At 44.7% G+C, this 13468-nt stretch overlaps 1 protein-coding gene across 1 annotated transcript in view; it reads right to left on the bottom strand.

Moving 5' to 3' along the window:
• PTPRT (protein tyrosine phosphatase receptor type T) overlaps nucleotides 1–13468 on the bottom strand; it is a 1006957-nt gene that overhangs the window by 269224 nt on the left and 724265 nt on the right. The gene's annotated exons all lie outside the window — the stretch shown is intronic.

Consider the following 13468-nt stretch of genomic DNA (forward strand, 5'->3'; position numbering starts at 1 on the left):
TGTTGCTTTGTACTGCTAACTTTTGGGGTGGTTTGTTACATAGCAATAGTAAGTAGAACACCATTTGTCCATTAGACTGGAGAGTTTCTTGAGATCATGGGTAACATTTTATTCACCCTTGTATCCCAAAAAAGGAAGCAGAGCAGATGTTCAGTAAATGCATGCTACCTTCTTAACCAAGTGATCAAAGTCAACAACTCCAGTAATGAGAAATATGGACAGCAGGTGCCTCCTGATAAGACGTTCTGAGAAGGGCATATCACTCGTGTGGTATTTTTGCCAAAAATGCATAACCTAAATTAAAGGACAGTCTATAAAATACACCAGAATAGACCAATACTCTTCAACATTGCTAAGATCATAAAAGACAAGGAAAGACTGAGGAGCTATTGCAGGTTAGGGGACACAAAGAAGTAATAACAACCAAGTGCAATGTGGGATCCTGAACTGAATTGGGAATTGAGAAAAGTACATTATTGAGAAAACAAGTAAAATTCAAATAAGGTCTATAGGTTATACTATTCATCACATTGTAGTTTATAACATTCACCACAGTTAATTTCCTGGTTTCCATCATTTTCCTATGGTTAGGTATGATGCTAACATTAGGGGAGGCTGGGTGACAGGTATACGGGAACTCTCTGTACTAATTTTGCAATCTTTCTGTAAGTCGAAAATTATTTTTATATTAAATATTTTTTAACAGGAAACAAACAAAAAAATGTGTACTAAGTCACATTGATTGGCCAGTCTGGAATCATGGAACCACAGGTCAGAAGCCAAAGGCTCAACCCTCCGCTCCCCATCTCTTTGTAGGAATTCATTACAATAATAAAAATATGTGTTAATATTTACCACCACTCAGCATTTGCTGGGAGCCATGCCAAGCCCTCTCCATGCATCACTCAATCATCACAAGTTTATGAGGCTAGAACCGTCATTATACCCATTTTACAGATAAGGAAACTGAGGCTTAGGGAGACGTAACTTTCCAGGGTTCTCACAGATAGTAAGATACAGAGCCAGGCTTGGAACCCAGCCAAAGGAATCTAGAATCCACCTGCTTTTCTCAGTGCCCTGCTGTCATCAAGAAGAGTGGCCAGTCTTGTTTCCAGGGCCTGGGAGACCAGACACTGCTGTGGGAAGGTGTCTTTTGAAGGACTAGCTGGAGTGAGAGGAGCCGCCTAGAGTTTGGAGGGATGGATAGAGCTCCTGGTTAGAGACTTGGGGATATAGAAGCCAAAGTTAAGGAGAATTGAGGTGGAAGTACATTTGGAAAGCGGAGGGAGACTAAGGGCCCTGCCCTAGACTGGACTTCCCATCACACATTCTGGGTCAGCAGGGGGCTGAAGGCTGAAGTTTCACTTTATTGCGTTTTTCTTTCATTCAGCATTTTTTCTCATGAAATTAAAATAGAATTGATTTTCTCCCCTCCCAAATTAGGCACCAGGAAAGGAATAAAAAGATGGGCATATTGGAGATCTGAGCATCAATTCAATCCAGCAGAACACATTTGTATGATGTTGTATTAGCCTCTATTATTATGGGAAGGTTTTGTGAAAGTCTATTTTTTGGTTATATCTCCTCCTTCCTACAAGAGATGAAAGCTTTTGTTTTTTTCTCTTCTTGGTTAAAACGGTCATTTATTCTAACACTCTCTTCTGCTGGTCTCAGGTTAGAAGCTCTCCCTTTTTCTAATCTTGCCCATGTGGTATTTCCCCCAAAGCAAACACACAGCAGGTGACATCGCTATTTGGGGAACTGTCATTTCTGGTGAAACAGGCCATCAGGGAACTGACATCCTCCTATCCGCAGTGACCCAGGCCCTCGGCTGGGACCAGAATGGAACCTCACAGCTGAAGGGACCTTCTACATTTATACTCATTACAAGAGCACTCAGGAGAAACCGAGGCTCAGGGAGGTCAAGAGGCACGCCTAGGGTCTCACAGTAAGCAGATATTCTCCGAGAAGATAGCTGTGAGATAACAAAACAACCCGGGAGGGAGTCAGAAAACTCGCGTACAAATCCTGATGCCTCCTCTTAATAGGCGGTAGTAGTCTGGCGCAGCACTGTCCACTAGAAACAGAATGGGAGCCACATTTGCAATTTTAGACTTGCTAGGAGCTAGACTAAAAGAATTTAAAAGAAACAGGTGAAATTAATTTTAATAATATATTTTATTTAACCCAAGATATCCGCAACGTTATTATTTTAACACACAGTCAACACAAAATTATTAATGAGACATTTTACATTCTGTATCTCCTACCAAGTGTTTGACATCCGGTGTGAATTTTACTTCCTACACATCTTGATTCAAACTAGCCACATTTCAAGTGCTCAAAGTCACGTGTAACTAGTGGCTAGAGAGTGCTGGTTTAGACCAAGATTTCTCAACCTTTTTTTTTCATTATCACCTCCTAAGAAACCTATTTAGACTTTTTTTTCTTAATTTCCATGAAATTTTAATTCTATGGGTATGTTGTACAGCTGTATACGGACCGTACACATAGCTGTTCATGTGCTTTGTGCATATGATGCATTTACATAAGAAGAGGAGGATGTTTTCACCCTCCCTAAGAACAAATGTCACCTCTTGTGGGCGATAGCATCTGTATTGAGAATGTATGGCCTAGAACAAGCAGTGACAGCCCTGAGCTTTCGGTTCTTATCTGTAAAACAAGGATCTGTGAGTGGACAGAACAGTTCTTGTGACAAAGCATCTAGTAGTGACAAGGGTGGCACTGATGTCAGTAACTGAGTTGAACTGGTGCTTCCCTCCCACATTTCTGGCAGTGCCGCGGAGTCAGGGCTTCCTCCTCAGCCTGCAGGCAGGCGTATGTGCTATTTGTCCACGTCCTCTCTCTTGCCTCAGGGGACTTCACCAAGCTGTCAGAGAGAGAGAGACCAGAGCTGCTGTCCTTCAGCCTGGCCACAGCTCAGCCGAGGGCAGCAGGACCTTGTGGACCACAGCTTCAATGCCTTCCCTCCCCTACAGGACACTAAATTGATGCTAAAGGGTTAAAGGGACACCCTTGAGGGGCAGCCCAGGTCTCCTGACACCCCGACGAGGCTTCTCTTTCCTCCCCTGGGTGCTCACTGACAGAAGGGTCGTGCCCAGGCTTATTATCTCTACAGAGACACATGCCATATGTTCCAATCCCTCACCCTCACCCTCGCAGTCTACCCCAGAATTGACAGGTCGCTAACTGGGGTCTAGGTGTTTTCCCCCCTTTGTGAAAGCCCACGTCCTCTGTGGATGAAGATATGGATTTGATGCTCCAGCTCCTCAGAGATTCTGGCACCTTCTTCCCTTCGTATCCCAATCCTTCACAGTGGCCAATAGGATTCATCTCCCAAGGAACTCTAACTTGTCATCACCAACTCTGCCATCTTCTATACAATGCTTCCTTCTGTCCCATCTGAGTGAGACATGCCCCTAGAGGCAATGCCACGGGTCATCAGGGAATCATCCAGAACACCTTTGGAGAGAGGAACCTCAGTCCCTCTGATTCACTCTGTGATTCTGCCTGTGGGTACTGCTGCCAGACATGGGTAGTGGAGTCAGACAAGGCTGGCTTCCACTCTCAGCTCTTCCTGCAATTCCATTGACTCAACATGGCACATGTGAGCAGGGCTGATTGCAAAGGCAATGACTTGGTATCCTAAGCTGGGGATGGCAGAGTGACACCCATGCAGTGAACAGTCTGATCGCCTGATCTTCCAGGGCCATACCTCATTAGACTCTCACCGTGGGGAGAAGCCAAGCTGCAAACTGGAAAGGAAATTGGCTTTGGGACTTTTCTTTCTTTCTTTCTTTTTTTTTGCCTCATAGGAAAACATACTTCTTGGATTCTTATGTTTTTTTAATAGACATAACCCCTCCTCTCTCTTTCACATGGGAGGGGCTTCAGACTAGAAAGAAATTGTTTTGAATCCTAGCAGTAAAGACTTGAAGGGAACAAAAGGATGAACTTTGAATTCTGAAAGATGTAACAATGTGGACATGATCTTGGGTGCCCGGGGCTGGTTTTCGGCCATGATGCTTAGCAGCTGAGTGACTTTCGACAAGACTCAGTTTCATCATCAACAGAAAAGGCTTGTTGTCAAGTTGAAATGTGTCCATGTGTATAAGAACCCTTGGAAATGCCCAGACCTCCGTAGGATATCAAGTAGGTCAGGCAGGCCTAAACTTACAACACTAGAGAAGGTCTTTGACAGTATTTTGGGTAAATCATAGACTCATTCAACTTGAGTCAACAATTATTTATTGAGTAGTAATACAAACTACCCATTTTTTTTGGCACTTGAGATATGTCAGTGAGCAAACCAATAAAAATCTCTGCCTTCCTGGAGTTTACCTTCTAGTTTCCAAGCCTGTGAAAGGAGGGGAGAAAATTATAAAAAACATAATATGTCAGTTATTTAGTATGTTAGCAATGAACACAAGCCATAGAAAAGAAAGAAGAAGAAAACAACAGAGTAAGGGGTACAAGAGTGCTGTAGTATTGACCAGGTTGGGCAGGCCTCATTGAGAAAGTGAGACTTGAGCAAGGAATTTATGGGGGTGACAGAGTTAGCTAAGTGGGTAACTAGGAGAAGAGCTTCCCAACTAGGAGAAGAGCTTCCCAAGCAGAGAGAACAGGACCCTTATTGGGATCAGGCCTGGATGAACTGAGGAACAGCAAGGAGGCCAGCATGGCTGGAGGCCATTGAGCAAAGGGGGGAAGAGTGGGAGATGGGGTGAGAGGGTTGAACGGGGTCATGTAGACCCCTGTGAGTCCTTGTAAGACTTAAGTTTCTGGTCTGGGTGGAATGTGGGCCACTGCAAGTCATGAGCAGCATCAGACTGAGAATCCCTGAGACAGACCAGATGGTGAGGACTGGCTGGAAGGAAGGGCTGAACCCTTTGTCCTTAAAGGTGATCAATGACTACTGCAACTCAGGCCAGAGATGCAGGGGCCCATGACCTCCTGGGACTATTATGCCAAGGCTCTGGGCTCTGGGCACCTGGGAGGACAGGTTGGCACCTGGGGTCCACCTCCATGCCCTCTGAGTCCACAGGGTGCTGCAGACCCCAGCCTTTGGACTCAACCTCCTTGTCAGTTGTCCAGCTTAACAACCCCCCTATCAGGCTTTGTTTGAGGGCTCCTGCTGGACGAGTCAGGGGCAAACAAGGGACATGGACCAGGCACTGGGCAGGAAAAATGAACACAAATCTAGGATGTTGAGGCACTGTCTAGGAAGGTGACCACTGCCCACCCAGCAAGGCCGCCCCCAACCTGGACCTCAGGGGTGTGGGGCTGATTTGAAGACATCGAAAGCTATTATAAGCAGTGATCTCTGAAGGAGGTGACCCCAGAGCTTTGGCAGGTGCAGCCTTTAGTGTTAGCCTCCCACGAAGCCTGAGATCTTGAAATCCATTGCTCTTCAAGTAGAGGGATTAGAGCTGGGGGCCCAGCAGAGCTTCAGACACAAGGCATGCTGCTGGTCTAATATTTAAAGTAACACAAACTCTTGATGAGGTTCTCTCCTGGAATTCCAGCCTCCCATCAAGAGGCAGAACTCACAAATCCTTCAAATGTGAAATAGGCAACTCAGAGACTCTCTGTTTAGCATGTATAAGGTATGCATCTAAAAGGCACTGGGTGTTTCACGTGGGAGGTGGAAAGAATCATTCCATTGATTCGGATGAAGGCTTCTTCATTGAAAAATATCAAAATTTGCATGAAAGATGTTTGCTAAAGTAAAAGCAATCGAAATACTCTTTGAAGCGCTCTGAATGTAAATATAGAAACACTCCCAGGGAGACCTGTTTGGACTGGCTTCTCGTCTTATCGCTCTATTACTGGGCTCATTGTTAGCCTCGGTTGGGGTGATGGAGTGGCTCAGTCACACTGCCTTGGGCTGCCTAACCTGTGTGGGGAGAGTCCTCCATCAGTTACTGGCTCTCTGAGCCTGGCTCTTTCTTTCAATGACAAACAATCCAGGGGCCCAGATTTTGCCTCCAAAGACAGAATTCAAGAACCATGAGAGTGGTTCGAAAACAAATAGAGCCCACAGAGGAGGGGTGCACTACCTGTCTCCAAACCTGGGTGCTCCTGGAGAGTTTTAATGGTGGCCCATGCCCTCTCCATCCTGAATCTCTGTGTCAAAAGCTTCCTTGCCCATTCCCTGAACCACAGTTGCCATTTCTGAGTCAATGAGTCCATGGTGGCATGGACGCATCTGCCAACTTGCCTTCAGTTGCTCAGAGGACAGAGACTGGGCTAAGTCAAAAGGGTGGGTTGGAGTCAAAGGCCCAGAGGTGGTGGGGGCCAGAGTTAGTCCCATTGAAGGCTGAAGACATACATTCTTTGAAGCAGGTGGCAGGGAAATCAACACCCACGCCAAGAATAAAGTCAGTGTGCAGAAAAGAGGATGGGGAAGACAGACTAAAGGAGGCAGGAAGCAAAGACAATGGAGAAGAGAAAGAAAGACAGAAATCTGGGTATTTGACTTTCTGACTACACGCCCATGACACCAAATCGCTTTTCTTTTCTTTTTTTTTTTAAGATTGGCACCTGGGCTAACAACTGTTGCCAATCTTTTTTTTTTTTTTTTCTGCTTTACCTCCCCAAACCCCTCCTGTACATAGTTGTATATCTTAGTTGCAGGTTCTTCTAGTTGTGGGATGTGGGACGCTGCCTCAACGTGGCCTGACGAGCGGTGCCATGTCTGCGCCCAGGATCCTAATCCTGGGCCGCCGCAGCGGAGCGCGCAAACTTAACCACTCGGCCATGGAGCCGGACCCCCAAAATCGTTTTTCATCCACTACCTAGGATTGTCTGTAAAAACCACCTGAGCTATTTTGAGGGACTTTGGTTTCTTAAAAGGTATATTTCCCTGATCTCACCTACATAATCATTTCATTTGCATCTTCAATCCATTCCTTGCTCTTTCCTCAGCAAACAGCCAAAAGATACTGGCACCCCCAACTCAGTAGCTGCCTGTGTGTCCCCTCCTCTCTCTGTGTCCATGATCCATTCTTCTCCATCCCGAGTCCTGCACCCTGCCTGCTATGAACAATGGATTCACCCAAAGTGCGGACTCCAAACCACATTAATTCAAGTGGGCACCTGGTGCTCCCCAAGGCAGCACAGCTTGTCCAGGAAGCAGAATTGAATGCTGATTCCTTCATTTCACTGCCATGTAACTCCGCCTGGGGAACCAGCCCAGGAAGCAGCTGTGTGGGCTGATAAAGCCTTCTCTCCCTTGTCACAGTCCTCAGGCACCAGCTCCAGATAAGGGCCGGTGACAGAGGCCAGCGTCTGTGCCAGGTGTCAAGTCTTCCCCTTGAGCCACATGTACATACAGGCACACCACACTGCCCTGTCTGGCTGTGTCCATGGCAGAGGGGTGGGCACTCCCTCAGTAGACAGGCTGAGTTTTTCCTGCTGTACCCCAAAACAATACTAGCCCCTAATCAGCCCTTCTCAAAACTAGGAGACAGTTTCCTGCAGTGGTTAAGATGGGCAGCTCTGCCATTTACTAGCTGTGAGAATTCAGACAAGTTCCTTAGCTTCTTGGTATCTTGATTTTCTCACCTGTTAAATGGAGACAATGAAGTCCCTATCTCATAAGTCTAAATGAGGAAATGATTGAGATAATACTTATAAAGCCCTTGAAACAGTGCCTGGGACATAGTAACACTCAATAAATGCATGTACCACTATTACTGTGAAAATGTTACAGTCTTTCAATGGTTTGCACTTAGGATAAAACAACTACATACACTGTGGCCCACAGATCCTGGAGGGTCTGGTCTCTGCTGTCGTTCCCATGCCATGTCAGTGACCACATGTCCCCTTGATCTTGCCCTCAGACCACACCAGCTTTCTCCCTACACCTGGTACTAACCCTGTGTCTCCCACCACAGGGCTTGTGGCCATGTTCTGCACAGCACACTCTTCCATCCTTCCTTTGTTTGCTTAATGTCTCTTCTTCCTTCAGTTCCTGACTCTATTGTTACTTCCTCAGGAGAGACTTCCCTGCCTAAGTTAAATGTGCCACGATTGGCTCTGAAAGAACCAGAACTATCATTTAGCACAACTCTAGGGAGCATCATTCACATTATATCCATGTGGATAGCGCCCGTAGAATTGTACAAAGTAGCAGCCTTGCGGGGCAGGGCGTTGGGCCTCAGTAGGGATGGGCTGATGGGGGTGGGGTGCGGGATCTGCACCATCTGACAGTGAAGGAATAAGAACATTAAAAAGACACCACCATTCGCTAACATTTTCTTTGTGACTCAGGGTCTAAGCCCTGATGCCTCAGTCTTATGTCACATGGCTTCTTCTACTCTTCCACTATAGTCTTAACAGCTACAGCCAAGGTACCACTTACAGAAAGAACACTAAGAAAAAGCAATTCACATACTACCTCATATCCTCCCCTAAAGCAACCTTTGACGCAAAGCTTCACAGCCCATCTTACATGTGCAATTTCACATTCATTTGTTTGTCTCTCTGATTAATACTTGCCACTCCAATCAGACTCTAAGCAACAGGCAAGCAGGGATCATATCTGCTATGTTCACTGGAGTATTCCTAGCCTTTAGGGCACAGAATAGTCCTTCAATAAATATTTGTTGAATGAATGAATAAACCTAAGTTTCAGTGCCCAGGGCAGTCCTCCAGCCCCGAATTGCCAAGACCAGTGCCTGAAATTCCAGCCCAGTCCCTTGTTCAAGGGAAGGAGAGTTAGGAGCCTAAATCACACTGACTAGTAAGTTCCAGAATCAGTCCTTTCATCAAAGGAGCATTGACAGTTGTGCCCAGGTGAGCTGCTGGGTTTGACCCTTCTTACCCCTGCCCATGTGAACCAGGGACAAGACTGGCATCACCTTAGAAGGATCAGATGGGAGGCGGTCTGAGGCTGGGGCTCCAAGTAAGTTGGTCTAGAATGTGGCCAGGGCATTAGCATTGTTAGCTATCCTCTCCTCCCTCTGGGATTTTGATGCAGTTGGTCTTCAGGCTGATGGGAGAAGGGAGGATAGTTGAGAGACCCTGCACCAGGAGGCTCCAAAGGTCCCTCGCTTCTCTAAGAACCCAAATTGTAATAAAGGAACGGAGGGTCCAAACTTCAAGGAGGAGAAGACCCTTCAGAACCTCGGCTGTGCTCCCAAATGAAGAAGGACAATTAAAGACAGACCAGCAAGAGAGTTGGGCAGGAAATGGCAATTCTGGAATTTTGGTAAAAAGAAGACAGGTTCTGCTCAATTTTGATAAAAGGCTCTTAATTCAATTTACAGGACATTTAAATAGAGTATAAAAAAACACTGAGACTTATGTGGAAGCAGCTCAAGTATCCATTGATGGGTGAATGGATAAAGAAAATGTGGTACATACATACAATGGAACAGTATTCAGTCTTTAAAAGGAAGGGAGTTCCGACACCTGCTAAGGCATGAATGAACCTTGAGGACCTTATGCCCAGTGAAATAAGCCATCACAGGAAGACAAATACTATATGATTCCACTTAAATGAGGTACTTAGAGTAGTCAAATTCATAGAGACAGAAATGGGAGCTATTATTTAATGGGTATGGGTATAGAATTTCAGTTTTATCAGATGATAAGAGTTCTGGAGATGGATGGCAGTGACAGTTGCACAGAATTATGAATGCATTTAACCACTGAATTGTACATTTAAAAACGGTTAGGATGGTAAATTTTATGTTATGTGCATTTTACCAAAATAAAAAAAAAATTTTTAAAACAAAACATTGAGACTTCAGCCACATTCTGGTTAAAAAAAAAAAATAAATAAAGACACAGATCGCAGCCAAAGCAGGACATATAGATACGGAGGTCACTCACGTTTTTGAGCACCTACTGTGTGCCTGGTGCTATGCTAGGCTCCCCAGTATCCACTGTATGATTTAATTTGCAGAGGAACACTTTGAGATAAGTATTCCTCTTTCAATTTACTGCTGACGAGACAGGCTCAGAGATGGTGAGTGACTTTTTCTAGGTCGCAGAGCTGGTGGCACACTGCCTGACTGGGCTCTGGCTCCTCAAAAAGCAGGTGACAACAGGCTTGTACATGTCACTGAGGGAAGCATTTGAGGACAGAATTACAGAACTATCAGGTCATAAATATTCATTTTTAATCCTTATTTTCAGGCAGGGGCTTAGAGTTTCTAAATATTTAGATTTTCATCTATAAACTGACAGGATCCTGCCATTGACAGGAACTCTCAGAGGAAACAGAATTCATTCCTTTTTGGTTGTCACGTCCCCAAATGTCCTTCCTGCTGTGTGGATGCTTCTAACAGCCTTGATGTTAATACTGGCCGGCGGCAGCAGCCTCCAACATTAAATGAACCCATTGATGTCAATATTAATTTTTAGTTGCAATAATAGAAATTATGGACATATGTATAGAGCTTTGCCATTTGCAAAGTATAGACCCGACTTGACCCAGACCACAACGGAGGTGGTGGGCAGAACAGGTGTGACTCCATATTACAGAGTGTGGGGAGGAGAAGAAAGCCACGGACATGTCACAACCAGGAAGTGAGAGATCAGATCTCATGTGTACACTGTTTGATTCTAGGTCTAGTGCTCACCACACTGCACTGCCCTACCTTTCATGAAACCCATGATGGAAGGGACTGCAGGCCAAGGATGACAGCGAGGAGGCCACATGCAGCATGAGTCATGCAGGACCCGGGAGAATTCTGAGCTGAGGCCGGTGGGGTAACTTAGGGCTCATGGGAAGGAGCCAATGACCCTGTTTGGGGAGATGCTCTCCCCCAGGGCATGGGGTGGAGGAGGGCAACAGTCCAGGGAGCAAAATTGAAGGTTCTTGTAAGTCTGCACCCAAGAGCCAGAACTTCTTTAAGTTCTGTGTCCTGGGAATCTGAATTGCCTCACCTGGTCCCTCACATCTGAATAAGAACATGGTGACTCCAGGGAGGACTCAGCTTCTGTCCAGCCCCAGGGAAATCCTGCAGCTTCCCTCCGTACAGCCTCCCTGTACTGGCCCTGTGCCATCCATCTCACTCTCAGTACCAGTGTATTTTCCCTCATACACCTTACAGAGGTGGGGTCTGTGCACTCTGAGGTTTAAGGAGAAGTCTGTGTGTGGACTGTGGATAGGGAGAAACCTCATCCGTTTAAGTAGTCAAATGAAAAATAAATAAAATCATAAAGTAATTAGAAGTAAATAAAGCTGGCTTGTTTGATCTCTGGTCTGGACTTTTTAAACATGCAAATAAATGAAGGAAGTGTACCTTACAAAACAGGCTGATAGAGTTTAAAAATCAGGTTTTAAAAATGTTAAAATCTACCATCAATGTTATTAAAAGGGAAACAATAAAATGAGAAATATATATGGCAGAGAAAGTTAATGTCTTTAATATAGAAAAAGTTCTTACAAATCAACAAAAAGGATAAACATGCAAATAGGAAAAAATGACAAATGACATGAATAGGAAATTCACAGAGATACATATCATCAATGGGGAGAGAAGAGAGTCAACCTCATTAGAAATCAAGCACATGCAAATTTAAATTAGCATCTAGGTTTGCTATTCTAAGTAGTAAAGAGAATTTAAAATGATAATACAGAGCTTTGCTAGCGTTGAGAGTAAATGGGCAGCTTCATGCATTGCTGGTTTGGGGGCTGATCTCACGGCTGGAAGTTTACAAGAAGTTAATAACATCAGAGCCTGATGCAGAAAGCAGAACTGTAACAAAACAAAATCAAAACCAAAACTGCAGATCAGCATGTCAATTTCTAAAGAATTATATACTACTACTAAGAAGAATCTATTCCAGAAATTCAAAGATGATTACAGTTAAGATTCTTCTAATGTAATTAATCTTATCCATCAGTCAAAGTTCATCCCAAAAGATTTCCAAATGTATTTGCCAAAATTCAACATCAATTTATGAAGAAAAACAATGTTTTTGTAATCCAGAAAAAAAAGAATCCTTTCTTAATGAGAGAGAAAAATCATGTATTATATCCACAATCATTTATGAGTACCTGCCATAGGCCTGGGTACACAACGGGAGCGAGACAAAGTCCTTGCCCACATGGAGGTTACATTCAATGGGTGGAGACAAGTGGTAACGAAATAAACAGATAAACAACAAAAAAAGGAGTGATCGGTGCTACAGAGAAACTCAGGATGAGGGCTCAGAGAGTGACTAACAGTCAACTTCATATTTAGTGGTGAAAGAGACAGGACAGACTTATCAAAGTCAGACACAAAGAAAGAGGTGCCTGCTCAGGCCACTATTCAACAATGCCATCAAAACGCAAGCACTTGGAATTAAATAAACAAACAAACAAAAGCAGCAACAAATAAAGCAGCATGCCAGGGTGTAAAGATTGCAAAAACTCGTTAGAGAAAAAGTGTGAAAACTGTACAAATTAACATAGTTCCAGAACCCAAAGACTGGATTTTGCCATCAGCAAACTATCACAATGGATGGGGAAAACTGCATCCCAATTTCACTAGAAAACTGCGATGAACAGGGCAGAAAAGATATTAGATTGCCGGGTGGAAGATGGAAACGTTGCCACCCTGCAGGGGAGAAATAGCAATCCTAATTCCAAGAGCAGAAGGAGAGACATTTTTAAGTTGATGCAGTGCAAAACTGTCTCCGAAATGTCATCAGGAAAGAACCACCCTCACACTGCCTAACCCTCAGCACGCTCTTAAGAGCCTCAGATCAAGGAATTCTCTTTCCCCAGGGGAACCTCTCTGAAAAATGTATGCTCTCCAGGCCACAGCTGGTTGCACATTGTGACAGTGATCAATGGCTCCATTGTGTAGATTTGTTTTTGCTCCATTTTGTCCATCAGACAGTCCAGCTGCCTGTCTGGAATAAACACACCAGGGTGCTCCTGGCCACCAACATGGTGGTCTCTCTGGGAGAAGTTCAAACCTAACCCTAACATTCACCCCTGAGAACCCTCACCCTACCACTAGCCCCTTCTGAAGGGGAGGTTTTAGGAGGTATGATGGTTAGGAGCCCAGACTTTGGTGTTGGGCAGACATTGGCATTGCTTATGACATGAAATGGGAGTAAGAAGCTTCTGAGCAGATTGGGCCAAAGAATTCCAGACAGAAGGAACAGCCTGAGTGGTGAGTTGGGGTCAGATAGTGAAGGGCCTTGAAAGCCATGATAAGGGGGTTCAGGCTTTATGAGAGAAGCAGTGGGAAGCCATCTCAGGAATTAAACCAGAGAGTGACGTTATCGTATTTTCTGTTTTAAGGAAAGAAGACAGTGGTGATAGGTTGAATCCGTGTAAAGAGAAGATACACAGCAGGAGAGGGAGCAAGGCTGTCAGCTGCTTGTCTTGAGTTCATCTTGCAATTACCTCCTTCCTTTGATAACCTGGAGGAATGCCATTTTTACCACAGTGTTTCCTTCTCAGAGAAACCCTGAATTTCATTGTGCACGAGGC

Source organism: Equus quagga, chromosome 12 (assembly GCF_021613505.1).
Source record: "Equus quagga isolate Etosha38 chromosome 12, UCLA_HA_Equagga_1.0, whole genome shotgun sequence".
Classification (NCBI taxonomy): domain Eukaryota; kingdom Metazoa; phylum Chordata; class Mammalia; order Perissodactyla; family Equidae; genus Equus; species Equus quagga.